A 27,023-nucleotide genomic window follows, 5' to 3' on the forward strand; every position below is an offset into this window, starting at 1 on the left:
ATGTATAATAAAGGACTTGTTGTGCAGAAGGTGGGGATGCTGAGAGACTAGGTTGTTATTTATGTGGTGTGAGAAGAAGGGCATTTATATGACTAGCACGTATATGGGTGGCAGGTGTATAGCGGGACTGGGTTGGCAAAAGTGAGGAAAAGGAATGAGAAGTGTGGTGAGTGTTGGGTGAATGCTTGAAGTCTGGAGTGAAATGTGACATGTCTGCGGGGACAACTGGTTAATCTGTGTGTGTGTAGAGTGATTGGGATTCAGGGAGCTGAGTCCATGGAACGTGCGTTAGGACAGGGAGGGTGTGAGGGATAAATGAAAAGGGTGGTGACGTAACAATGTGTGTGAATAAGCCGTGTGGTGTTGTAATTAGAAAGAATCATGAAGTGCCAATTAGATAAACGTGAAGTGCAAAGTGATGGGAGTGTGGAAGTGCAGAATGTGTGTGAAGTATGGGGGTGAGAGAAAAGATATGCCGAGTGCTACATAAACAACGGTATGAAACATGGTATGAACGAATTATTAGACTGTAGAGCTTGTTTAGTCCAATGAAATTACACTGTCTTTCGGGCCTCGGCTAGGTCCCGATTAGAGTGGACGTGTCAAATGCAATATGTTAAAGACTGTTCCACTGGATCTTGTCGTTCAATCCCTTTGGTGGAAGAGTGTCCAATTTAAATATCCAACGTGCCTCCAGCCTCAACAGAGTCCCGTTCCTGTCACCACCTCTAAGTTGTGCTGGGACGTGATCGATGATCATATGTCTCAGTGACTCAATTGGGTGTCCCTTTGATGCGAAATGTTGAGCAACTGGTTGATCAGAACTTCCCTTCTTAATGGCGGCATTGATGGCTGATCTGTGTTGTGCCATCCTGGTTCTAAAGCTGGTGATGGTCTTGCCTACATACCCTAGCCCGCAGGGGCAGGTAATATAGTATACCACATGGGTGGACGTGCAGGTCATAACGTGTTTCAATTTGAACTCTACATCCCTGAATGGATGTTTGAAGGATGCTCCGCTAATCATGTTTTTGCAGGTGGTACATCCCAGGCATTTGTAACAGCCTGGCTGCTTGGTGAGGAAGTTTGAAGAAACGCTGTTGTTGAAGCCAGTGACATCCGCGTGTACTATCGTGTCTTTGATGTTTCTAGCCCTCATGAAGCAATTCATTGGCCTTCTGTTTTTAAAACAGGCAAGTTTCTCATCAGTGGCCACTATGGGCCATAACGCCCGAGTGGCCCGCTGGATCACTGGGCTAGAGGTACAGAACTGGCTTTTCCAGGGAATTATGTCGTCCTTCTTTTTAGTTGATGAGCGTAGTAAATCCTTCCTGTCCATTTTCATGACCTCTTGTTTATGTTTCAGCAAGTCACTCTTGTTGTAGCCTCTCTGGAGAAACTTGTTGATTACTCTGTCTAGCTGAGTTCCCAAGGTCTCGTGGTCGCTGTGGATCCTAGCGGTACGTATAAGTTGGGACCGGGGTAATCCTCTAATGAGAGGTTTGGGATGGTGACTACTGGCCAAGAGCATGGTGTTCTTATCCGTGGGTTTGGTATAGACAGTAGTGTCTATGTTATTGTTGCGGATGGTGACTTGTACGTCCAGATAGTTGATACTAGAGGTGTTCCACTGGTAAGTGAATTTGATGTGGACTGCTGCTCTGTTAATGTCTTCCATCATGCGGGTGAACTTATCTTCGCTGCCGGTCCAAAGCATAAAGACATCGTCGATGTAACGACAGTATGTTAGAATATTTTGGGCATATGCTGGATTGGTGAAGAAGGTGTTCCGTTCCTCCCTGAACATGTAGGTGTTGGCGTAAGATGGCGCCACATTGCTGCCCATGGCGCAGCCCGTCAGTTGGAGGTAAAATTTACCGTCAAATAGGAAATAGTTCCTCTTTAAGGTCAGTTCCAGTAGGCGCATGAAGAGTGTTCGGTCCACATCTTGCATGTTGTTTTGATCCAGGAACTCTAGCATGGCTTCTAATCCACCTTCATGTGGTATACTGGTGTATAGGTTACAAATGTCCATGACGCATAATAGCGTACCTGTAGGGACAAAAGAGATGCCGTCCAGTAAGTTGAGGAAGTCTGTGGTGTCTTTGATGTATGATTGCTGCCTGGTGACCAATGGTTGGAGAATGCTGTCCAGGAATTGGGATATGGGTTGGTATAGTGACGATCTGGCAGAGATAATGGGTCTGCCTGGTGGTTTGTGAACATCCTTGTGTATTTTGGGGACAGTAAAGAAGACAGGTGTGACTGGGTGTTCTTTTTTCAGGATTCGGTGTAATTTTGATGTGATGAGTTTATTGTCCAGAGCTCCGTCCAGAATCTGATCCAATTCTCGTTTGAAGCCTATAGTAGGATCCGAGGTAAGTTCCTGATAGGTATGAACATCGGATAATTGTCTCAAGGCCTCTGCCCGGTAATCTGCTAGGTTCTGGATTACCAAGCCGCCCCCCTTATCGGCGGGGCGGAAAATTATGTCCCTAGCGTTACCCAAATCCCGTAGAGCGCTTCTTTCTGCCCTGGTTAAATTGTCGCGCTGTGTTGTAGGGGTGGCATTATAGCGCTGAACTGAATTGTCCAGTAAGCGGGCGAAAGTTCTGAGGGATGGGTTAGAGGATTGGGGATCGAACCTTGAGACAGTGTGCTGTCTCTCGAATTTATCGAAGGCAGATGTAGGCTGTTCTGATGGGTGATCTTGGAAATATTCTTGAAGACGGAGCTTGCGTGAAAAACGATGTAAATCCATCTTCCAAATAAACTCGTCATGTCTACTGGTGGGAATGTAGGATAAGCCTTTGTTTAGGACCGCCATCTCAACTTGGGTGAAGTTTCTGTCGGAGAGGTTGAATACTAAGTCTTCCGTTTGTTGGAGGTGCTTCTGTTGCCTCTTATTTTGGCCTCCCCTGCGGGTGGGCGTCCTTTTGGATTGGGATCCCCGGGGGTGGCTGTAGCCCCGCCTAAAGGGGCCCTGCTTGATATCGGTGATTCCTCCGGTTCGGGAGCCGGGAATTCACTGTCGCTGTTAGAAGACTGGGCCGAGAAGGTGGACTCATCTCTGCGCCTCCGCCAGTTCCTTCTGAAGGTGAATTTGGATTGTTCCTCCCTCCGTACTTCTCCCCCCATAAGCCATCGGTACACCCTGTTTTCTTCATAGTCTGCTTTGACTATGTTATGCTTGTTTCTCTTAAATCTGACCAGTTCCCTCTTGTGCTGGTCGATTTGTGTCTGCAATTTCAATATCCAATCCTGTGTGGTATTTTCCTGCAATGATTTTAGGCATTGTTTCTCAAAGGTAGCGATCTTCTCTCTAGTCGCTCTCAATTCTCTTCCAACCTCCTCTATAACTAATAACATTAGGTCCATGCTGCACTTATTCAGGATGGCCGTCCACCTGCGGCAGAACTCCGGGTTATATCTCCCCAGAGTGGGTACATTTCTTATTCTAAAGCCGCGTGGGATCATCTGCTCGCGATGGTAATCGGATAGTGAGATGCCGTGCATAAGGAAGTCTGTTTCTTTCTTCCTCAAGCGGAGGAGTTGGTGAAAGATGTCCTGTGCTTCCAGGTGCGCATCGCTTAAAGATAGGCTTTCCTTAAAACGCAATCTCTCGGCATCCTCCGAATTAAAGCTGAGCGTATCCCCTTTAAGAACTGTTGCGGTCTGGCATCCTGCCTGGTGGCCGTTTCCTGACGTTTGCAGCTTGTCCATGTTGTGCTTGCAATCAGTGCTCCCCAAAAGTGCGTGGAGAAATGGTGAAGTAGCCGTGAAAAGCCCAGTGGTGCTGGATGACACCGCCTTGCTACTGGAGTATTCTGGTAGCAATGAATAATGTCTTGAAACTGTGGCTGGGTGCCTTGGCTCGGGTGGGCGGCAGGGACTGGGCCCTGGAGTCCGTGATGTAGAATTTTGTTATGCCCGGCACTCCCAATGCAATTAGATTAATCCGGGTGCCCTCCGCAGTAAATAATCCATGGAGTAGAAGAAAAATGGCAGCGGCACTCCGTTTGAAATTATTGAAAAAAATGTATTTCAAATATAATACAACATCACAGTGGTCACATATAGAACCAACGTTTCGGGGTCCTTGGACCCCTTTGTCAAGGCGTGAACAGTGTGTACTGGAGACCCACTTACCTTTTATAGCACCCAGGTGAAACCCACACCAAGACGTGAGCAGGGCCGGACGCCGTCAGCTCCGGAGACCGCCGGGGCATTTCCGGTGTCCCAGGAAGTGACGCGATGTCGGGTCTGTGACGCGGTCGTCATGGTAACCCGCGTCATTGTCCGTGACATCCGTGCCGGCCCTGTGGAAAAAGTGACAAGAGAAAGATAGTAAAAGCAGTTGGGAGAGCACTATGGACTGTAAAAACACTATCTGTTGGACTATGTATAATAAAGGACTTGTTGTGCAGAAGGTGGGGATGCTGAGAGACTAGGTTGTTATTTATGTGGTGTGAGAAGAAGGGCATTTATATGACTAGCACGTATATGGGTGGCAGGTGTATAGCGGGACTGGGTTGGCAAAAGTGAGGAAAAGGAATGAGAAGTGTGGTGAGTGTTGGGTGAATGCTTGAAGTCTGGAGTGAAATGTGACATGTCTGCGGGGACAACTGGTTAATCTGTGTGTGTGTAGAGTGATTGGGATTCAGGGAGCTGAGTCCATGGAACGTGCGTTAGGACAGGGAGGGTGTGAGGGATAAATGAAAAGGGTGGTGACGTAACAATGTGTGTGAATAAGCCGTGTGGTGTTGTAATTAGATAAGGGGGGCGGCTTGGTAATCCAGAACCTAGCAGATTACCGGGCAGAGGCCTTGAGACAATTATCCGATGTTCATACCTATCAGGAACTTACCTCGGATCCTACTATAGGCTTCAAACGAGAATTGGATCAGATTCTGGACGGAGCTCTGGACAATAAACTCATCACATCAAAATTACACCGAATCCTGAAAAAAGAACACCCAGTCACACCTGTCTTCTTTACTGTCCCCAAAATACACAAGGATGTTCACAAACCACCAGGCAGACCCATTATCTCTGCCAGATCGTCACTATACCAACCCATATCCCAATTCCTGGACAGCATTCTCCAACCATTGGTCACCAGGCAGCAATCATACATCAAAGACACCACAGACTTCCTCAACTTACTGGACGGCATCTCTTTTGTCCCTACAGGTACGCTATTATGCGTCATGGACATTTGTAACCTATACACCAGTATACCACATGAAGGTGGATTAGAAGCCATGCTAGAGTTCCTGGATCAAAACAACATGCAAGATGTGGACCGAACACTCTTCATGCGCCTACTGGAACTGACCTTAAAGAGGAACTATTTCCTATTTGACGGTAAATTTTACCTCCAACTGACGGGCTGCGCCATGGGCAGCAATGTGGCGCCATCTTACGCCAACACCTACATGTTCAGGGAGGAACGGAACACCTTCTTCACCAATCCAGCATATGCCCAAAATATTCTAACATACTGTCGTTACATCGACGATGTCTTTATGCTTTGGACCGGCAGCGAAGATAAGTTCACCCGCATGATGGAAGACATTAACAGAGCAGCAGTCCACATCAAATTCACTTACCAGTGGAACACCTCTAGTATCAACTATCTGGACGTACAAGTCACCATCCGCAACAATAACATAGACACTACTGTCTATACCAAACCCACGGATAAGAACACCATGCTCTTGGCCAGTAGTCACCATCCCAAACCTCTCATTAGAGGATTACCCCGGTCCCAACTTATACGTACCGCTAGGATCCACAGCGACCACGAGACCTTGGGAACTCAGCTAGACAGAGTAATCAACAAGTTTCTCCAGAGAGGCTACAACAAGAGTGACTTGCTGAAACATAAACAAGAGGTCATGAAAATGGACAGGAAGGATTTACTACGCTCATCAACTAAAAAGAAGGACGACATAATTCCCTGGAAAAGCCAGTTCTGTACCTCTAGCCCAGTGATCCAGCGGGCCACTCGGGCGTTATGGCCCATAGTGGCCACTGATGAGAAACTTGCCTGTTTTAAAAACAGAAGGCCAATGAATTGCTTCATGAGGGCTAGAAACATCAAAGACACGATAGTACACGCGGATGTCACTGGCTTCAACAACAGCGTTTCTTCAAACTTCCTCACCAAGCAGCCAGGCTGTTACAAATGCCTGGGATGTACCACCTGCAAAAACATGATTAGCGGAGCATCCTTCAAACATCCATTCAGGGATGTAGAGTTCAAATTGAAACACGTTATGACCTGCACGTCCACCCATGTGGTATACTATATTACCTGCCCCTGCGGGCTAGGGTATGTAGGCAAGACCATCACCAGCTTTAGAACCAGGATGGCACAACACAGATCAGCCATCAATGCCGCCATTAAGAAGGGAAGTTCTGATCAACCAGTTGCTCAACATTTCGCATCAAAGGGACACCCAATTGAGTCACTGAGACATATGATCATCGATCACGTCCCAGCACAACTTAGAGGTGGTGACAGGAACGGGACTCTGTTGAGGCTGGAGGCACGTTGGATATTTAAATTGGACACTCTTCCACCAAAGGGATTGAACGACAAGATCCAGTGGAACAGTCTTTAACATATTGCATTTGACACGTCCACTCTAATCGGGACCTAGCCGAGGCCCGAAAGACAGTGTAATTTCATTGGACTAAACAAGCTCTACAGTCTAATAATTCGTTCATACCATGTTTCATACCGTTGTTTATGTAGCACTCGGCATATCTTTTCTCTCACCCCCATACTTCACACACATTCTGCACTTCCACACTCCCATCACTTTGCACTTCACGTTTATCTAATTGGCACTTCATGATTCTTTCTAATTACAACACCACACGGCTTATTCACACACATTGTTACGTCACCACCCTTTTCATTTATCCCTCACACCCTCCCTGTCCTAACGCACGTTCCATGGACTCAGCTCCCTGAATCCCAATCACTCTACACACACACAGATTAACCAGTTGTCCCCGCAGACATGTCACATTTCACTCCAGACTTCAAGCATTCACCCAACACTCACCACACTTCTCATTCCTTTTCCTCACTTTTGCCAACCCAGTCCCGCTATACACCTGCCACCCATATACGTGCTAGTCATATAAATGCCCTTCCTCTCACACCACATAAATAACAACCTAGTCTCTCAGCATCCCCACCTTCTGCACAACAAGTCCTTTATTATACATAGTCCAACAGATAGTGTTTTTACAGTCCATAGTGCTCTCCCAACTGCTTTTACTATCTTTCTCTTGTCACTTTTTCCACAGGGCCGGCACGGATGTCACGGACAATGACGCGGGTTACCATGACGACCGCGTCACAGACCCGACATCGCGTCACTTCCTGGGACACCGGAAATGCCCCGGCGGTCTCCGGAGCTGACGGCGTCCGGCCCTGCTCACGTCTTGGTGTGGGTTTCACCTGGGTGCTATAAAAGGTAAGTGGGTCTCCAGTACACACTGTTCACGCCTTGACAAAGGGGTCCAAGGACCCCGAAACGTTGGTTCTATATGTGACCACTGTGATGTTGTATTATATTTGAAATACATTTTTTTCAATAATTTCAAACGGAGTGCCGCTGCCATTTTTCTTCTACTCCATGGATTATTTACTGCGGAGGGCACCCGGATTAATCTAATTGCATTGGGAGTGCCGGGCATAACAAAATTCTATATATATATATATATATATGTATGTGTGTGTGTGTGTGTATATATATATATATATATATAGATATATAGATAATATAAACCTACATACATTTACACCCACCCGCCATACTTGTTTTCCTTTCTGCTGCGGGGTACACTGGGCTCCACAAGGATTAACATCGGGGTGTAGAGTAGGATCTTGATCCGAGGCACCAACAGGCTCGAAGCTTTAGACTGTTCCCAAGATGCACAGCGCCGTCTCCTCTATAACCCCGCCTCCATGCCAGTGATCTCAGTTTGTAGTTGGTGCCTGCACTAGCAGGTCACTTAACAGGGGGCTGCCTCAGGCAGCTTATTCTTAGCTTTAAAATTGAAGAAAAGAAGAAGATTCTAACAAAGGGCTGCAGCAGGCTGTGCTATTGGATGTCTCTACTGCAGCTCCATCACCCCCAGCGGCGCTGTATACTCCCGTGCCGTGGTTGCCGGGTCACTGCAGTTGAGGTGCCGGCTTCTTCCCTCTTTTCACGTGAGTCACACACATGCCGCCGGATCACGGGGCCGCTGACAAGGGGGAGGTAAGGGGCTTCTGTGCCGCACTTTGCACCGTGATCCGGTGCGGCCGTAGGAGGTGGGCCGCGCGCGCTGGCTTGGACACAGATTACTGGGCTGATGTTCCACTAGCCACCAGGGTGATACTGTATGGGCACAGGTCAGGGGGGACGTTGTACCATTCCCCCCCCCCCCCCCCTGTTTTTCTTTACTGCCCGCACGCCCGGTGGGGATGCCAGCAGGGGGAGCTGGACGGACCTGAGGCCCCTCCCCCCAGCCCCAGGGCGACATTTCAGCAATGTTCCCGCCCTGGAGCTGCATATCTCTACCTCACTCCTGACCAGCGTCCATCACAGATTGAGCTGAGCTGTTTCTAGGACTGCTGGGGCAAATCCTCCTCTGTGGAACCGCCTGACTGCCAGTGCTGTGCTTCCTACTTGAGTATTCTACCAGTCACTGCGACTGTGCTAGTTAAGAAAGAGTGCATACTGTCAGGGTTGTGTGGTACAAACACCCTGTGATATACATCCAGTGCATACTGTGTTTGTTATATCTATTATTTTCACATATAGCCATACTGAGTATTACTTTGTATTGCTAGTCCAGTGCAGTTTATGGTACATAATTTCTGCATGGTACGTCTGTGACTATATACGTGTGTGTGCATGTAGCTGCTGTGTGGTTGCCTTATTGCAGGGTATTTCACTCAGCGTGCTATTCCTATATTACTATACCTGTGGGGGCCAAGTGTTTTTTTCTGATAATATAGGTTTGTTTCACAAGATATGCTACTGGAGTATTTTTTTACTTGTGAATTATAGTCACCATATGTTCTTTTCCTATTGAATCCTCGGTCTGTCCAGCTTCGGCTGTTCCTCTGAGAGTTCTTACTGGGTATAGTGGTGCTACAATTTGTACCGGGTTGCCCATTACTGTGCGCATAGTTATGTCTGCTACACGTGGCAACGACGTTGGGGCCTCTCCCACACTGCGTGGTAGTGAGGCCACTGACGGAATGGAGGATAATGTAGCAGCTGAGAGTTCAGGTTCAAGGTCTTCCTTACCCCCCAGTGGTTCGGTAGCACTTGGGGCATCACAAGAGCCACCTTGGGCTACATTTTCCACATTGTTAATCACGCTTGTAACTAAATTGACGCCCCCTGTGGGACCACCTGTGCCACTACCACAGTTTATGGTCCCCGCTGTGAACCCGCCGTGGGCGGATCAGCTTTCCACTCAGTTACAGCATTTGAACCGATCCATGTCCAAATCTAAGGTTCACTCTCGCCCGCGTAAGACTAAGTCGTCTTCTAAAAGGGCCATTACCTCCTCCCGATCCGCGGCCTTAACCGACACGTCTTCTGAGGAGGACGGTGCTTATACTGACCCCTCAGACACTGACGCTGATGTTTCAGATGGGGAGGGGAAATCATCCGTGTATGTCTCGGATTTGATTGAGGCGATACAGCTCATTCTTCAGGTGGCTGATGATTCTGAGCCTGAGACTGTCTCCAAGAAACCTGATAGGTTTAAGCGTAAGAAGGTGGTTTAGCAGGTTTTACCCTACTCTAAACACCTGGTCGACATACGTCCGGAATCCTGGGAAAATCCGGGGATAAAATTTACACCGAAAAAGAGACTGTTGGCTCGCTATCCTCTCTCTGCGGAGGTATGTAAAAATTGGGAAACTCCTTCGCCTGTAGACTCTCATGTGGCGCGTATGGTTGTTTCCTCTGCTCTACCAGTAACTACCGTCACTTCTCTGAAGGAACCGACGGATCGTCGGGTGGAGGGCTGTTTAAAAGTGATCTATACCCTTTCTGGGGCTGTACAAAGGCCAACTATTGCACCGACTTGGGCTGCTGAAGCTGTTGAGGCGTGGGCTCAGGAACTCGAGGCGGAACTACCTTCTGATGCATCTGAGCATGCTCCACAATGTCTCTCATATATTGCCACGGCTTCTCTGTACCTTAAGGAGGCGGCCTCCGATGCCGGGGTGCTCGCGGCCAAGGCTGCTACTGCATCCGTTTTGGCCAGACGTATCCTTTGGTTGAGATCCTGGTCGGTGGACTTGGATTCCAGGAAAACCCTAGAGGTGCTTCCTTTCAAGGGAGACATTCTCTATGGTGAAGACCTCAGTAAGATTGTGGCTGACCTGGCTACTGCTAAAACTGCCTGCCTACCTAGTACGGCTCCTTCCGCACAGAAGGCTAAAAGTACTTTGCCTCGGCTCTTTCGTACTCCAGGTAAAGCAAAAGGTCAGGCGTGCCCAAAGCAAGCCCGTACTTCCAGGCCTGCCAAGCCCAGACCAAAGCGTGCTTGGGCCGCCCATCAGCCAGCTTCAAAAACTGATAAGCTGGCCGCATGACGGGGCGGGCCTCCCTCTGGGGGATCCCCGGTTGGGGGACCGACTTCTAGGGTTTACCCAGGAATGGTTGAAGACCACTTCGGATACCTGGGTTAGGGAAGTCGTTGCTCGAGGTTACGCCATACCCTTCAAGAATCGTCCCCCTCATCGATTTTGACTAACAGATGTGCCTCTGGATCCGGCAAAAGCAAACACGTTGCACTCGGTGGTACATTCCCTCCTGTCCACAGGAGTGGTGGTACAGGTGCCACTGACTCAGAGGGGCAAGGGGTTCTATTCACCGCTGTTTCTAGTCCCGAAACCGAACGGGTCTTCGCTGCCCATTCTCAGTCTGAAGTCCTTGAACAAGCATGTGCGAATTTCCAAGTTCAGTATGGAAACGCAACGCTCTTTTGTTCTGGCCATGGAGCCTGGGGACTATATGGTCTCCCTGGACATACAGGATGCCTACCTACATATTTCTATTGCGGTATATCATCAGCAGTACCTGTAGTTTGCTGTGGGCAACCTTCATTACCAATTTCGGGCGTTACCCTTTGGTTTGACAACGGCTCCGCGGGTTTTCACCAAAGTTGTGGCGGTCATGACAGCCACGCTACGCCGTCAAGTGGTCAGGATACTACCGTACCTAGACGATTTGTTGATCCTGGCAAGTTCCCCAGAACTTCTCCTGTGTCATCTCGACTTGACAATTCAGTGCATAAAAGCCCACAGATGGCTGATCAACTGGAAGAAATCCTCCCTGGTTCCGGCTCGGAGCATGGTACACCTGGGAGCGCTATTGGACACCCACAACCAGCGGTTGTTCTTGTCTCAGGAGAAAGTCCTGAAACTCCAGGACAAGATCCGATGCTTCCTATCCCGTCCGCAAGTGTCGATTCATTCGGCGATACAAGTGCTTGGTCTCATGGTGTCGGCCTTCGACATGGTGGAGCATGCTCAATTCCATTCTCGCCCTCTGCAGAAGTTGATTCTGTCCAAGTGGGATGGCCTGCCTCACCAGATCAGATCTCATATGATCTCCCTATCTTCGGAGGTCCGCCTATCACCAGTAGCGGATCTTGCCAAGGGCAAGCAGGACTTTTGCCCGGGGCGCCGCCTTTCGGAGGGCGCCGGCGCCATCCGGAGGGCGCTGCACCATGGCAAGATCCGCTACTGCTGTGCTGCCCGCTGCGTCCCCCGCCGCCCCGCTGGTTCCCCGCTGTGAAGGGAACTAGACGCTACGCGTCTAGTTTCCCTTCGTGGAGAGGACCTTTGCTGTGCGGTAATTGACCTCTAGTGTCTGTCTATGCCAGATCTGAGGAGAGGAGCGGCGGTCGCGGAGGTCTGCAGCGGTCGGGTGCGGGGATAAAAAGTATTTTTTTTTTCAGCGGCGCTACTCTACTGTACAGGGGGCGTAACTGACCACGCCCCCTGTATGAAGCCATGCCCATATTTCCCACCCCGGGCGCCAAAAGGGCAAGAACCGGCACAGACTGCATACTCAGCACTGGTGTTTGAATTTAGATCACCATTGGTCAGGACTCTAGGCATAACACCCATCAGCTCATCTCATTATCATCATTAGCATTAATAATTTTCTTCATTCAATTTGTGACTTATCTCAGCATTTGTTTGGTATTATCCATCTCAGAACTGCATTTATGTCTGAAATTCAAACATTTCTGATCAGACCTCCCAGCACAAACTACTGAGTCTATTATACTTTACCATTGACCACATACAATCCAATACCTATTCAATTTGTGATTGATCCTGGGTTCCAATACGATCGGATAACGGTGCGCCAAGGAGACAAAAATTTACCTACGGTCAGACCGCACTGAGTATGCCCAAACTCGTCTGATCTTGGAAGCCAAGCACTGCAGGGCCTGGTCAGTACCTGGATGGGGAACCACCAGGGAATACTAGGTACCGTAGGTATTTTACTCTCCAACAGCCCAAGGTATTTGGGACCCACTACATTTATCTGATTTCAGGTCATCAGTATTTGTCATAGTATATTGGAATCGAGGTTGACCTCATTCATTCAAATTTCTTCCCATAGAGGATATGCATGAATTTCTTTATGGATGAGGGCTTGTATATTTTCGCTCACCTTTAATATAATTTTGCCTACAATAGGTACATTGGTACTGGCGAACATTCACGCATTGATGCCAGCTCTCGTTTTTTCTTAAGTATATACTAATAAAAGTTAATTTTTAACAATTTCATCATTTCAATCTATTCAAGTGTGCCAGGAAAAGGCCTATAGTTTTCCTTTCTTTTGGTCCCTTGCTCTCTCCAAAGGCCCATACCTGTTGCTTTTGTTATAACTATTCTCCTGGAGCACCACCAACCATTTGCCGAATTTATTATCAGTAGTAGGCCTTTATGTTGGTTTCAAATATATGTATATTATCAAATTCATTGAATTTAAACTGTTATATCCTGTGCAGATTTATTCCCCCTTTTTTTCAAGAACCGGCACTGCCTGTCACTGAGCTGGTGGCTGCAGGACCAGCGATTCAGCAGGGGTCATTCTTTCTGGATATCCAACTGGGTCTGCTGACGACGGATGCCAGTCTGAGAGGTTGGGGCGCATTGTTGGAACAACACTCTCCAGGGTCGGTGGACCGAGGAGGAGTCTCTACTCCCGATAAACATTCTGGAACTGCTGGCAGTGTTCAATGCGTTGACAGTGGCCCAGCATCTGATACAGAACAGACCTGTTCAAGTACAATCAGACAACGCCACCACGGTGGCTTACATCAATCATCAAGGCAGCACTCGAAGCCGCATGGCAATGAGGGAAGTATCACGGATTTTTCAGTGGGCAGAACGCCGTCTGCTGGCCATTTAAGCAGTGTTCATTCCGGGCGTTCTGAACTGGGAGGCGGACTATCTCAGTCGTCAGGACGTGCACGCCGGAGAATGGAGCCTACATCCGGAGGTGTTTTCAACTTCTCGTGGACAAGTGGGGCCTCCCAGATGTGGACCTGATGGCGTCTCGACACAATCACAAGGTTCCGGTCTTCGGAGCAAGGATCCTCAAGCGGCGTTTGTGGATGCTCTGTCAATCCCGTGGAACTTTCGGCTGCCGTATGTGTTCCCTCCGGTGTCACTCCTGCCCAGAGTAATACGGAAGTTCAAGCAAGAGGGAGGAAACCTACTTCTAGTTGCTCCAGTGTGGCCCAGGCGGCACTGGTTATCCGATTTACAGGGCCTCTCGTTGGATCGTTCCCTTTTACTTCCACAATGACCGGACCTCCTCATTCAGGGCCCTTGTGTTTACCAGGATTTGGCCCGTCTGGCTTTGACGGCATGGCTCTTGAGGCTTCCGTCCTGAGGGCCAAGGATTTTTCTGAGGCGGTCGTTCAAACTACATGTTGAAGGCCCGTAAGCCGGCTTCTGCTCGGATATACCATAGGGTCTGGAATACTTACTTTACTTGGTGTGCGTCTCACAATCCTGATGTTTTCAAGTTTAGCACGGCCAAACTACTGGCCTTTCTACAACAAGGCCTGGACTTAGGCCTGCGTCTGACCTCCCTCAAGGTTCACATCTCTGCCTTGTTGGTTTGGTTTCAGAGAAAGATTGCTACCCTACCTCATGTCCATACCTTCACTCAGGGTGTGTTATGGATTCAGCCTCCTTATGTGCCACCTGTGGCCCCTTGGGATCTGTTGGTGGTTTTGGAGGCCTCTCCGTTTGAGCCTCTTACCTCTGCTGACCTTAAGTGGCTTTCCATTAAGGTGTTGTTTTTGCTGGCTATTGCTTCAGCTAGAAAGGTCTCGGACTTGGGTGCCTTATCCTATAAGTCCCCCTACTTGATTTTTCACCGTGACCGGGCGGTTCTTCGGACACGCCCAGGTTATTTACCCAAGGTGGCGTCTTCCTTTCACCTTAACCAGGAGATTGTGGTTCCGGCCTTTAATTCTCCTGAGTTGCCTTCCAAAGAGCGGTCTTTGGATGTAGTACGTGCTCTCCATATCTATGTGAAGAGAACTTCCTCCATTAGGAAATCCAATTCTCTTTTTGTGCTGTTTGGTTTTCACAAACGTGGCTGGCCTGCTTCTAAGCAGACATTGGCTTGGTGGATTAAAATGGTGATTGCACATGCTTATGTACAGGCTGGTCGTCCGGTTCCTGCTACCATCAAAGCCCAGTCTACTCGGTCGGTTGGACCTTCTTGGGCGCCCCACCGTGGTGCGACCCTTGAACAATTGTGCAAGGCGGCTACGTGGTCCTCGAGGAAAACGTTCTTTAGGTTCTATGCCTTTGATACTGCCGCTTCCCAGTATGCTTCCTTTGGACGCCGGGTTCTTGTGCCCGCTACAGTGCATCCCCTCCCATAATTAACTGCTTTAGGATATCCCCGATGTTAATCCTTGTGGAGCCCAGTGTACCCCGCAGCAGAAAACGAGATTTATTGTAAGAACTTACTGTTGTTAAGTGTCTTTCTGCAAGGTACACTGGGCTCCACAAGGCACCCACCCTGACGCACTTAGCTTTTTTGGGTTGGTATTGGCATAGCCGCTGACACCCTCTCCTGTGGTGAGTGTGTGGTGTACTTGGCTACGAGCGGTTGTCGTCTCTGGTACCTGCTACTGCATTTGGCTGGTTAATGAAACTGAGCTCACTGGCATGGAGGCGGGGTTATAGTGGAGGCGACGCTGTGCATCTTGGGAACAGTCTAAAGCTTTGAGCCTGTTTGTGCCTCGGATCAAGATCCTACTCTATACCCCGATGTTAATCCTTGTGGAGCCCAGTGTACCTCGCAGAAAGAGATTTAACAACGGTAAGTCCTTACCATAAATCTAGTTTTTTCTTTTCTTTTTTTTTTAGGGAGGGTGCACCAAAACTCTGACTTATGGCTCTTAATGAGGTCAGGGTTAGAAAATGCCAGCAGTTATATTCATCCCCTTCTACTGCTGTTTTCTTGATTTCAGGGATATATATTACAGGTAAACAGCCAGAAGCAGAAGAACCAGAGCAAAAGCCAAGGATGACCATGCATCTGATAAATGTTGTTGTCTTTTGTGTTGCATGCTCTTATTTAAAGCCATTTCTTTAGAACCAAGAGTGACGTATGCAAATAAATACGTAGATCTTCACATAGAACATGAATCTTGTATGATGAAAATCTATGAGTACGGCCAACAAGCGCCAGTTGTGAGGTGTCTTCTAGCAGCAGTATGGGTTATTAAAATTAGTTTATTGGATAGACACTCCCTAAATTTAAGGGCGTCAGCTAACCTCTAAATGTGCAGCAATGGTAGGTTACTGTGCAAATGGAACATAAAACAGGTGAATAGAGGTATCAGCGAATGGTTGTGTCAGGTCTATAGCAAGAAATATTGAGGTCATAGAAAATAGGTTAAAAAGTGGATCAAGTAAAATTATAACATATTTTATTTAAATAAAAGTTGGACATATAAAAATGGGAGGACAAAGATTTTACATGTAGATATTTTAAAAGATGAATATACTGTAAATGCTGTATAATTTAAAAATTCAAAAAAATTAAGAACCGTATAAAAAGTTATAAGAAGCAGCAACAACATAAAAAGGAATCTGGATGTAGTTTATCTTTAATGGAGGAGGTCAATAGGGAATTCCAACGCGTTTCGTCTATGCAGACTTCATCAAGGGGGGATTTTATTAAACTTTTATTAAAATAAAATGTTATAATTTTACTTGGGCTATCTGATCCACTTTTTAACCTATTTTCTATTAAATCAATATTTTCTTGCTATAGACCTGACACAAACAGTCGCTAATACCTCTATTCACCTGTTTTATACTGTAAAATTATATTCACTTACAAAGAGGAGCTTTTCTGTGAAATTTAAGGCCAGGCCCAAGCTCCAGAACAGTGTGGGGAAATATCCATAATGATGATTCCATACAGATTATGGTGGCTCTTGATAATGAGGTCAGATGATGCAAACTCTTGGCAAATGTATAAAGTTTATTATACATTAGGCAGCACAAATGGTTGTTAGCATTACTGCCTCACAGCGCTGAGGTCATAGGTTTGATTCCCACCACGACCCTAGGTGTGGGGAGTTTGTATATTCTCCCAGTACTTGCGTGGGTTTCCTCCGGGTACTCCGTTTCCTCCCACAATGCAACAATATACTGGTAGGTTAATTGGCTCCCCCAAAAAATTAACACGTAGCAGGGAATATAGATTGTAAGCTCCACTGGGGCAAAGACTGATGTGAATGGCCAAATATTCTCTGTAAAAAACGATGTGGAATAGGTGTGCGCTATATAAATAACTGGTAATAAATAATAATAATAAAACCATGCTGCACTGCAGGTGGGACAGATGTAACATGTGCAGAAAGAGTTAGATTTGGGTGGATTATACAGTTTTGTTTCTGAGCAGGGTAAATACTGGCTGCTTTATTTTTACACTGCAATGTAGATTTCAATTTGAACACGCCCCACCCAAATCTAACACTCTCTGCACATGTTACTTCTGCCCCACCTGCAGTGCATATTGTTTTGCCCAATTGCTAACTTTTTTTGGTTTGATAACAACTCTGAATAACCCCCTTTGTCTTTGTATATTTGTAGATAACATTAAAAAGCATCTATGAATATGGATTTGTGCCCCAAACCTCTCCCATGTCACACACCTACATGGAACATATAGACTTAGGGGTATATGCAATTCCGGGCAAATTGCGGCACTTTTTCGCCCGTTTTTAAATTCGACACAATTCGACCGTCGAATTCCGGCCTGCATGTGCCGGAATTCGACATATTCAATAAAAAATGGATTAGACAGTCCCGCTGTCGAAAAACGGACCAATTGACGGATTTTGAATATACTTTTCAGACGGTACAAAAAACGGTAAAAAACCCGAGAAAAAAATTGCGTGGGGTCCCCCCTCCTAAGCATAACCAGCCTCGGGCTCTTTGAGACGGTCCTGGTTGTAAAAATACGGGGGGGGGGGGGATGACAGGGGATCCCCCGTATTTTTAGAACCAGCACCGGGCCCTGCGTCCGGTCCTGGTGCCAAAAATACGGGGGACAAAAGACGTAGGGGTCCCCCGTATTTTTGGAACCAGCACCGGGCTCCACTAGCTAGGGAAATAATGCCACAGCCGTGGGACACTTTTATATCGGTCCCTGCGGCCATGGCATTAAAACCCCAACTAGTCACCGCTCAATCAAGGGGTTCCCCCCCCCAGACACCCAAGGGCCAGGGGTGAAGCCCGAGGCTGTCCCCCCCCATCCAAGGGCTGCTGATGGGGGGCTGATAGCCAGAGTGTAAAATGAAATGCGGTCAGCGGTGGGGATACCCGCGGTCAGCCGCTGACCGCGGGTGACCTGACCGCAAAGTTCCCACCATTGAAACTAATGGAGGTGCTGTGCGATGCGCTGTCTGCCAGCTCAGAAGCGCATAGGGAATCAGGAGAGTGCCAGGACGTGGCGCTCCCTGATTGCCTGAAGAGACCCTCTGTGACAGGAGTCACAGGGGGTCTCAGCATTCGGGGAATGGGGTCCCATGTGTAAACATGGGACCCCTTTCAGTCCGTGTGGATCGGCTATGCGTTTTTTTTTTTGCCAAGTACGTGGATTACAAATATCACAGGACACTGGATTTAGGTATGTATAATTATCTTTTCTTTTCAGGTACCCTATGGATTCTACTTGGAGAAGTGGACCGAACATCGTGTCAACATAGGTAAGTATGTATGTGTCGGCATGTGTGAAATAAAGTTGTACTTGTCAAGGTGTGCGTGTCCTGTTTTTATTAAGGTATTTTTTTTGCAGAAGGCCCGTTTCCCCCCCGCATGCTGGTACTTGTGGTTCTCCAAGTACCAGCTTGCGGGGGAGGCTTGCTGGGACTTGTAGTTCTTCTGCAAAAAATGATTCTTTCATTTTCAACAAGGCTATTAGCCCCCCATCCGCAGCCCTTGGATGGGGGGGACAGCCTCGGGCTTCACCCCTGGATCTTGGGTGGCTGGGGGGGGACCACTTGATTGAAGGGGTCCCCACTTCTCCAGGGTACCCCGGCCAGGGGTGACTAGTTGGGGTTTTAATGCCACGGCCGCAAGGACCGATATAAAACTGTCCCCTGGCTGTGGCATTATCTCCCCAGCTAGTGGAGCCCGGTGCTGGTTCCAAAAATACAGGCGACCCCTACGTCTTTTGTCCCCCGTATTTTTGGCACCAGGACCGGACGCAGAGCCCGGTGCTGGTTCTAAAAATACGGGGAATCCCCTGTCATTTTCCCCCCCGTATTTTTACAACCAGGACCGGCTCAAAGAGCCCAAGGCTGGTTATGCTTAGGAGGGGGGACACCACGCATTTTTTTTTCAGGTTTTTAACCCATTCCATTAAAAAAAAATTTTTTTTACAAATATATAAATAATACTTGTGCTTCCTAAATAGACAAACCAAGTACCTAATCCCTTCTAATATAAATAGATATGCTATTAGCAATAAAAAAAAAAACACACACACAAAAAACATGTTTTTAATTTTTTTTATTACATTCCGCCAGCAAAGTGAGGCGGATTGAAAATGACGAATTTACTGTCGAAAAGCACTGTTGTCGAATTTACATTCTTCAATTGAATATACTTTTGTCGAAAAGCCGCATTTGTACCATTGCAGAAATGTCGAATTTGACAAATGTCGAATTTCAAAAAGTCAGTTTTTTTGGCAAAAAGTACTGTATTGCATTGTCGATTTTTTTTGGGGGGGCGAAAAAGTCCAGTTTTTCGATATTTTTGGAAATTCGACTGCAATTGCATATACCCCATAAGCTGGGTGCACACTTAAACACTGCATCAATATAGTGATGGTGCTATATGATATATGGTGCCTGCTACATACTACACGATCCACCATACAATGACATTATATATATCATCACAAGTGGGGATAGTCCCTCTTGGTCAGCATTCTCAGGTGGCGGGATGTAGGGGGAGGTGTTGTGACCGGCGGCCTCCAGGCTGCCGGTCACATAACTACATCCCCATAGAACAGAGAATAACATGCAGTATGCAGAAATCTGACTCTGGGGGGATTCAGAGCTTGTCTTTATAGAGTGAAAATCGCAATGGGCAGATGTTTGGTACATTGCACCAGACCTGTACTGAGCATGTACCGTGTGGGTCCTGCATTGTTGAATGTAGTATGGCTGCGTAAGTTGATTTACAGTCTGCAGCCATTTAGGGGCAGGGTGGGAACAGCAAAGGTCTCCCGAGGTGTGTTGCCTCCAATTTGTTGAAGCGCTGAGGCCATGGCTATTCCTGGCCTCAGTGACGGAGTTACAATGGCTGGTCTGCGTAACCTCATGGGTCACTCAGCTGGCTAATGGCGTCACAGGTGATCCGATAGTGCATCCTGGGACACAGCAGAGGACCACTCATGCATGCAGAAGGCATCTACTTATACCAGGTGCCTCCTGCTGCATTACCTTACGTAAGAGTCTCCTCCGCTTCCAAGGAAGCAGCAGCTCATTCCCACCACATCAAAACATAGCTACCTGTGTCCTGAGACAGAAGAAATAAATAGCAAAAGAACAAAACTGGAGTTGTACTGAGAGGAAGCGTCTAAATAAAGTTTAGCCAGAGCATCACCTTTAGGTGAATTAACTTAATTCTGAGTATATCATTACTACCTGAGTTATGGTGGCAGTGATGATTTTGGAGACCATATAGCACTGAAGCAGATAGTTCAGCAACAGTGACTTCTGCATTGGAATACAAATTTGATTGTGACCATTGATCAGCAAGTGGTGACAAAGGGATCTATGTACTTGAACATTCCACTTACTGTGAAGTTAATGTTGCTCCTGATTCGTCTGCTAGTAGGAGTCAGCTACCGCCCTCAGCGGTTTCCTTCCAAATTATTTCTGCATGCTGCTGTAGTAATGCGACGTCTGTTCCTCAGGGGTATATACTGTATATCTCCATTGTACATCTTCAACCCTAAAGATGGGTAATTAAAGTCCGACATCTTGCATATCACTGTGACCAGTGTCTTTTTGTGTAATATCTGACACAGACGAATGCTGTACAAATTACTGCAGTAATGTGCACTGTGGCATTTGTATTGGGAAAGGAGTGTGCTGGCTATTTGTGTATTTCATATATATCTGGGGTGCATGTAGCTTGTGACCCACATTATTTTTTTTCCCAACATATTTTTATTGAAGCAATATATGTGATACATACATAAACATTCACATTAGGTCAAACCTATGTCGGAAGGATAAATGCGAGAAGGGAACAGATAAGAATACAACTGAGTCCTCAGTCAAGAGACATATCAATTATAGTAAGAACTATACTATTACACTTGTATAGAGCATGTCTCAGGAGGCTTCAGTATCCATTGAATTAAAATCTAGTCCAATCAGCTGACCCAGACATATGCAGGTCAAGATAACAAAAAAAAAAAAACACCCGTGTCCGTACGCCATCTCCCCCCCCCAGTCGTCCACCGAGCCCAGAATGACAATCAGTTTTAAAGCACAATCGGCGGATCCCCCGCAACCGTTCTAGTTAGAAACCATTCTGTATTAGACAAGGAGTTATGGAGCTGCACCCTAACCGCTGTCGACAAGGTCGTTATATAGCTCTCCCATACTTCAAAAAATCTCTGTATCTTAGTATCTTTTTCTAGCAAAATTCCTATCCACTCCATCCTAAAGAGATAAAATAATTTGGCCTTAAATAATGAAAGTGTAGGTGGATCTCTAGCAATCCACACTTGCAGAATAGCCTTCCTGGCCGCTATACTAACTGCCAGCAGCAGCTTTCTACTTCCCTGAGAGAGACGTTGGTCCGGTGAGAAAATACCGAACAGCGCAAATTCTGGACACAATCTCCAATAGTTCACTAGGTTAGTCGTCAAGTAGTTCCTTACATTTATCCAGAACTGTCTAATCATAGGGCAGGTCCACAGGCAGTGATATAGGTCTGCCTGGGGAGCGCCACATTTCCAACATGCATGCGTGTCAGCTAGTCCTATCAGGCACCTTCTATGCGGCGATAAATAAGTCCTGTGTAAAATATTAAGAGACATTTCCTTATACCTAGAAGAGGGAAACACTTACGGCCCATGTAAAGGCTTGTAAATTAAGTCAGTTGTCTCAATCCCAGGGAGACCGTCCTTCCAGGACCTGATGCCTCCCTGTCCCGTAGAGTAGTCCAGAACGTTCCGAAAATAACCATATGCAATCGATATTGCCTTACTAACCCTAGGGGTTTGTTGCAGCATTTTATCTATCGGATTGTTCCAGTCCATAGGTGAGAAACATCTGATAGTAGCAGAAACATAGTGTTGAGCTAAAAGAAAAGCCACAGGATAGGCCAACAAAACTGGATATCTAGCGGTGGCCTCCTGGAACGTGAGCGGCCTCGAGCTTTGTATATCTACTAGATGACCTATCTTGGAAACACCCCCCACCCGCCAGATGTTAAATGGATAATGAGCCCGACCCTCCTGGAAGTCCGGATTAGCCATGAACGGAAGGTATAGTGATTTGTGGGCATTTAGATCAAGTTTATTTCGTATATCCGTCCATAGCTTTTTAATGTTCCACAATAGTGGGTTCCTCCTCAACTCCTCAGACACCTCTTGAGTATGTAGATGTAGAAAGGTGACTAGATCCCCCCCCTTGTAAAAATTCCCTATCTAAGTCAGTGTTCGTGTAGTTGTTGTCATTGTGCAACCAGTCATGTAAGTATCGTAGTTGAGCGGCTTGGGAGTACCACAGAACATTAGGAAAATTAATTCCCCCATTCCCTGTGGTTTGCTGTAGCTTAATCAACGCTATACGTGGTTTCCCTCCCTGCCAAATAAATCTTCTAAAAAGAAAATTGATACGTTGAACATCTTTAGGTAGAAGCACATGTGGCATGGCTTGAATAAAGTACATCAGACGGGGGAATGATATCATCTTAATCAAGCTAGCTCTCCCCATGTATGATAAAGGCATAGATTTCCAGGTGTCAAGCTCTGCTTCAATTTTTTGGATAGCCGAGATAAAATTTAGGGTGTATATTCGCTTCGGTTTTCTCGATATCTGAATCCCCAGATAGGTTAATTGATCTGAGCTCCATTTCAGTGGTAAGCCCCCCACCCCGTCCCTTAAAAACGTTCCACTCCCTAGTCTTAGTGCCACCGACTTTGACCAATTAACATTGAAACCTGAAACATGTCCATACGCCTGCAGTAAATTAAATATATGAGTCAAGGAAGTCCCTGGATCTGAAACGTAGAGCAGTAGATCATCGGCAAATGCTGTAAGTTTTAGTTCCCTGCGACCTATCTGAATTCCATGAAACTGAGTGTCAGTTAATAGTAAACGATGGAGGGGATCTATGGCCAAGTTGAATAACAGGGGAGACAAGGGGCAACCCTGCCGTGTGCCACGATGCATAACCACCGGATCACTGGTATAGCCATTCAGTAAGAGGGTAGTGGAAGGAGAATCGTATAAATAGCGAATAATATTAATAAAGTCTTAGTGGAATAGTCTACGTTCTAAAACCCTGAATAGATGGGGCCAAAGTACCGTATCGAAGGTCTTAGTAGTGTCCAGACTGAGGAGTATATTCTTGGACTGGGGCGACTGAGCAGAGGCTATAACTGCAGCAATAGCAGCTGAATTGTACTACAAATCCAACGAGCAATAGTCTGCTTAGAAGCAGGAGCACCCAGCTTGTTGGGTGCATACAGGATAAACAGCGAGTCAGATTTTCTGACTCCAGCCGTCCTGGAAATATATATTTTCAGGGCCCTGACAACGTCTAGCAACTTGGAGTCCTCCAAGTCCCTAGTAGCCGCAGGCACCACAATAGGTTGGTTCAGGTGAAACGCTGAAACCACCTTAGGGAGAAACTGAGGACGAGTCCTCAATTCCGCCCTGTACGAATGGAAAATCAGATAAGGGCTTTTACAGGATAAAGCCGCCAATTCTGACACGCGCCTGGCCCAGGCCAGGGCCAACAGCATGACCACTTTCCATGTGAGATATTTTAACTCCACAGATTTAAGTGGTTCAAACCAATGTGACTTTTTGGAACCCAAAAACTACATTGAGATCCCAAGGTGCCACTGGAGGCACAAAAGGAGGCTGTATATGCAGTACCCCTTTTACAACGTCTGAACTTCAGGGACTGAAGCTAGTTCTTTTTGGAAGAAAATTGACAGGGCCGAAATTTGAACCTTAATGGACCCCAATTTCAGGCCCATAGACACTCCTGTTTGCAGGAAATGTAGGAATCGACCCAGTTGAATTTCCTCCGTCGGGCCTTACTGGCCTCGCACCACGCAACATATTTTCGCCAAATGCGGTGATAATGTTTTGCGGTTACATCCTTCCTGGTTTTGATCAGGATAGGGATGACTTCATCCGGAATGCCTTTTTTCCTTCAGGATCCGGCGTTCAACCGCCATGCCGTCAAACGCAGTCGCGGTAAGTCTTGGAACAGACAGGGTCCTTGCTGGAGCAGGTCCCTTCTTAGAGGTAGAGGCCACGGATCCTCCGTGAGCATCTCTTGAAGTTCCGGTTACCAAGTCCTTCTTGGCCAATCCGGAGCCACGAATATAGTGCTTACTCCTCTCCATCTTATCAATCTCAGTACCTTGGGTATGAGAGGCAGATGAGGGAACACATACACTGACTGGTACACCCACGGTGTTACCAGAGCGTCTACAGCTATTGCCTGAGGGTCCCTTGACCTGGCGCAATACCTGTCGAGTTTTTCCCAACGGTTTATAATCATGTGGAAGACTTCTGGGTGAAGTCCCCACTCTCCCGGGTGGAGGTCGTGTCTGCTGAGGAAGTCTGCTTCCCAGTTGTCCACTCCCGGAATTGCTGACAGTGCTATCACATGATTTTCCGCCCAGCGAAGAATCCTTGCAGCTTCTGCCATTGCCCTCCTGCTTCTTGTGCCACCCTGTCTGTTTACGTGGGTGACTGCCGTGATGTTGTCCGACTGGATCAACACCGGCTGACCTTGAAGCAGAGGTCTTGCTAAGCTTAGAGCATTGTAAATGGCCCTTAGCTTCAGGATATTTATGTGAAGTGATGTCTCCAGGCTTGACCATAAGCCCTGGAAATTCCTTCCCTGTGTGACTGCTCCCCAGTCTCGCAGGCTGGCATCCGTGGTCACCAGGACCCAGTCCTGAATGCCGAATCTGCGGTCCTCTAGAAGATGAGCACTCTGCAACCACCACAGGAGGGACACCCTTGTTCTTGGTGACAGGGTTATCCGCTGATGCATCTGAAGATGCGACCCGGACCATTTGTCCAGCAGGTCCCACTGGAAAGTTCTTGCGTGGAATCTGCCGAATGGGATTGCTTCGTAGGAAGCCACCATTTTACCCAGAACCCTTGTGCATTGATGCACTGAGACTTGGCTCGGTTTTAGGAGGTTCCTGACTAACTCGGATAACTCCCTGGCTTTCTCCTCCGGGAGAAACACCTTTTTCTGGACTGTGTCCAGGATCATCCCTAGGAACAGAAGACGAGTCGTCGGAACCAGCTGCGATTTTGGAATATTGAGAATCCAATCGTGCTGCCGCAACACTACCTGAGATAGTGCTACACCGACCTCCAACTGTTCCCTGGATCTTACCCTTATCAGGGAATCGTCCAAGTAAGGGATAACTAAAATTCCCTTCCTTCGAAGGAATATCATAATTTCGGCCATTACCTTGGTAAAGACCCGGGGTGCCGTGGACCATCCATACGGCAGCGTCTGAACTGATAGTGACAGTTCTGTACCATAAACCTGAGGTACCCTTGGTGAGAAGGGTAAATTTGGACATGAAGGTAAGCATCCTTGATGTCCCGAGACATCATGTAGTCCCCTTCTTCCAGGTTCGCAATCACTGCTCTGAGTGACTCAATCTTGAATTTGAACCTCTGTATGTAAGTGTTCAAAGATTTTAGATTTAGAATCGGTCTCACTGAGCCGTCCGGCTTCGGTACCACAACAGTGTGGAATAATACCCCGTTCCCTGTTGCAGGAGGGGTACCTTGATTATCACCTGCTGGGAATACAGCTTGTGAATGGCTTCCAAAACTGTCTCCCTGTCAGAAGGAGACATCGGTAAAGCCGACTTTAGGAAACGGCGAGGGGGAAACGTCTCGAATTCCAATTTGTACCCCTGAGATATCACCTGAAGGATCCAGGGGTCTACTTGCGAGTGAGCCCACTGCGCGCTGAAATTCATTGAGACGGGCCCCCCACCGTGCCTGATTCTGCTTGTAAAGCCCCAGCGTCATACTGAGGGCTTGGCAGAGGCGGGAGAGGGTTTCTGTTCCTGGGAACTGGCTGATTTCTGCAGCCTTTTTTCCTCTCCCTCTGTCACGGGGCAGAAATGAGGAACCTTTTGCCCGCTTGTCCACGAAAAGACTGCGCCTGATAATACGGCGTCTTCTCATGTTGAGAGGCGACCTGGGGTACAAACGTGGATTTCCCAGCTGTTGCCGTGGCCACCAGGTCTGAAAGACCGACCCCAAATAACTCCTCCCCTTAATAAGGCAATACTTCCAAATGCCGTTTGAAATCCGCATCACCTGACCACTGTCGTGTCCATAACCCTCTACTGGTAGAAATGGACAACGCACTTAGACTTGATGCCAGTCGGCAAATATTCCGCTGTGCATCACGCATATATAGAAATGCATCTTTTAAATGCTCTATAGGCAAAAATATACTGTCCCTATCTAGGGTATCAATATTTTCAGTCAGGGAATCCGACCACGCCAACCCAGCACTGCACATCCAGGCTGAGGCGATTGCTGGTCGCAGTATAACACCAGTATGTGTGTAAATACATTTTAGGATACCCTCCTGCTTTCTATCAGCAGGATCCTTAAGGGCGGCCATCTCAGGAGAGGGTAGAGCCCTTACAAGCGTGTGAGCGCTTTATCCACCCTAGGGGGTGTTTCCCAACGCACCCTAACCTCTGGCGGGAAAGGATATAATGCCAATAACATTTTAGAAATTATCAGTTGTTATCGGGGGAAACCCACGCATCATCACACACCTCATTTAATTTCTCAGATTCAGGAAAACTACAGGTAGTTTTTCCTCACCGAACATAATACCCCTTTTTGGTGGTACTCGTATTATCAGAAATGTGTAAAACATTTTTCATTGCCTCAATCATGTAACGTGTGGCCCTACTGGAAGTCACATTTGTCTCTTCACCGTCGACACTGGAGTCAGTATCCGTGTCGGCGTCTATATCTGCCATCTGAGGTAACGGGCGCTTTAGAGCCCCTGACGGCCTATGAGACGTCTGGACAGGCACAAGCTGAGTAGCCGGCTGTCTCATGTCAACCACTGTCTTTTATACAGAGCTGACACTGTCACGTAATTCCTTCCAACAGTTCATCCACTCAGGTGTCGACCC

General features: G+C 47.3%; 1 pseudogene; it reads left to right on the forward strand.

Moving 5' to 3' along the window:
• The first annotated feature begins 12,431 nt into the window (after positions 1-12,431).
• On the forward strand, positions 12,432-12,550 carry LOC134913794 (5S ribosomal RNA; annotated as a pseudogene).
• Positions 12,551-27,023: the final 14,473 nt, after the last annotated feature.

This window comes from Pseudophryne corroboree, chromosome 4 (genome assembly GCF_028390025.1).
Source record: "Pseudophryne corroboree isolate aPseCor3 chromosome 4, aPseCor3.hap2, whole genome shotgun sequence".
NCBI lineage: Eukaryota > Metazoa > Chordata > Amphibia > Anura > Myobatrachidae > Pseudophryne > Pseudophryne corroboree.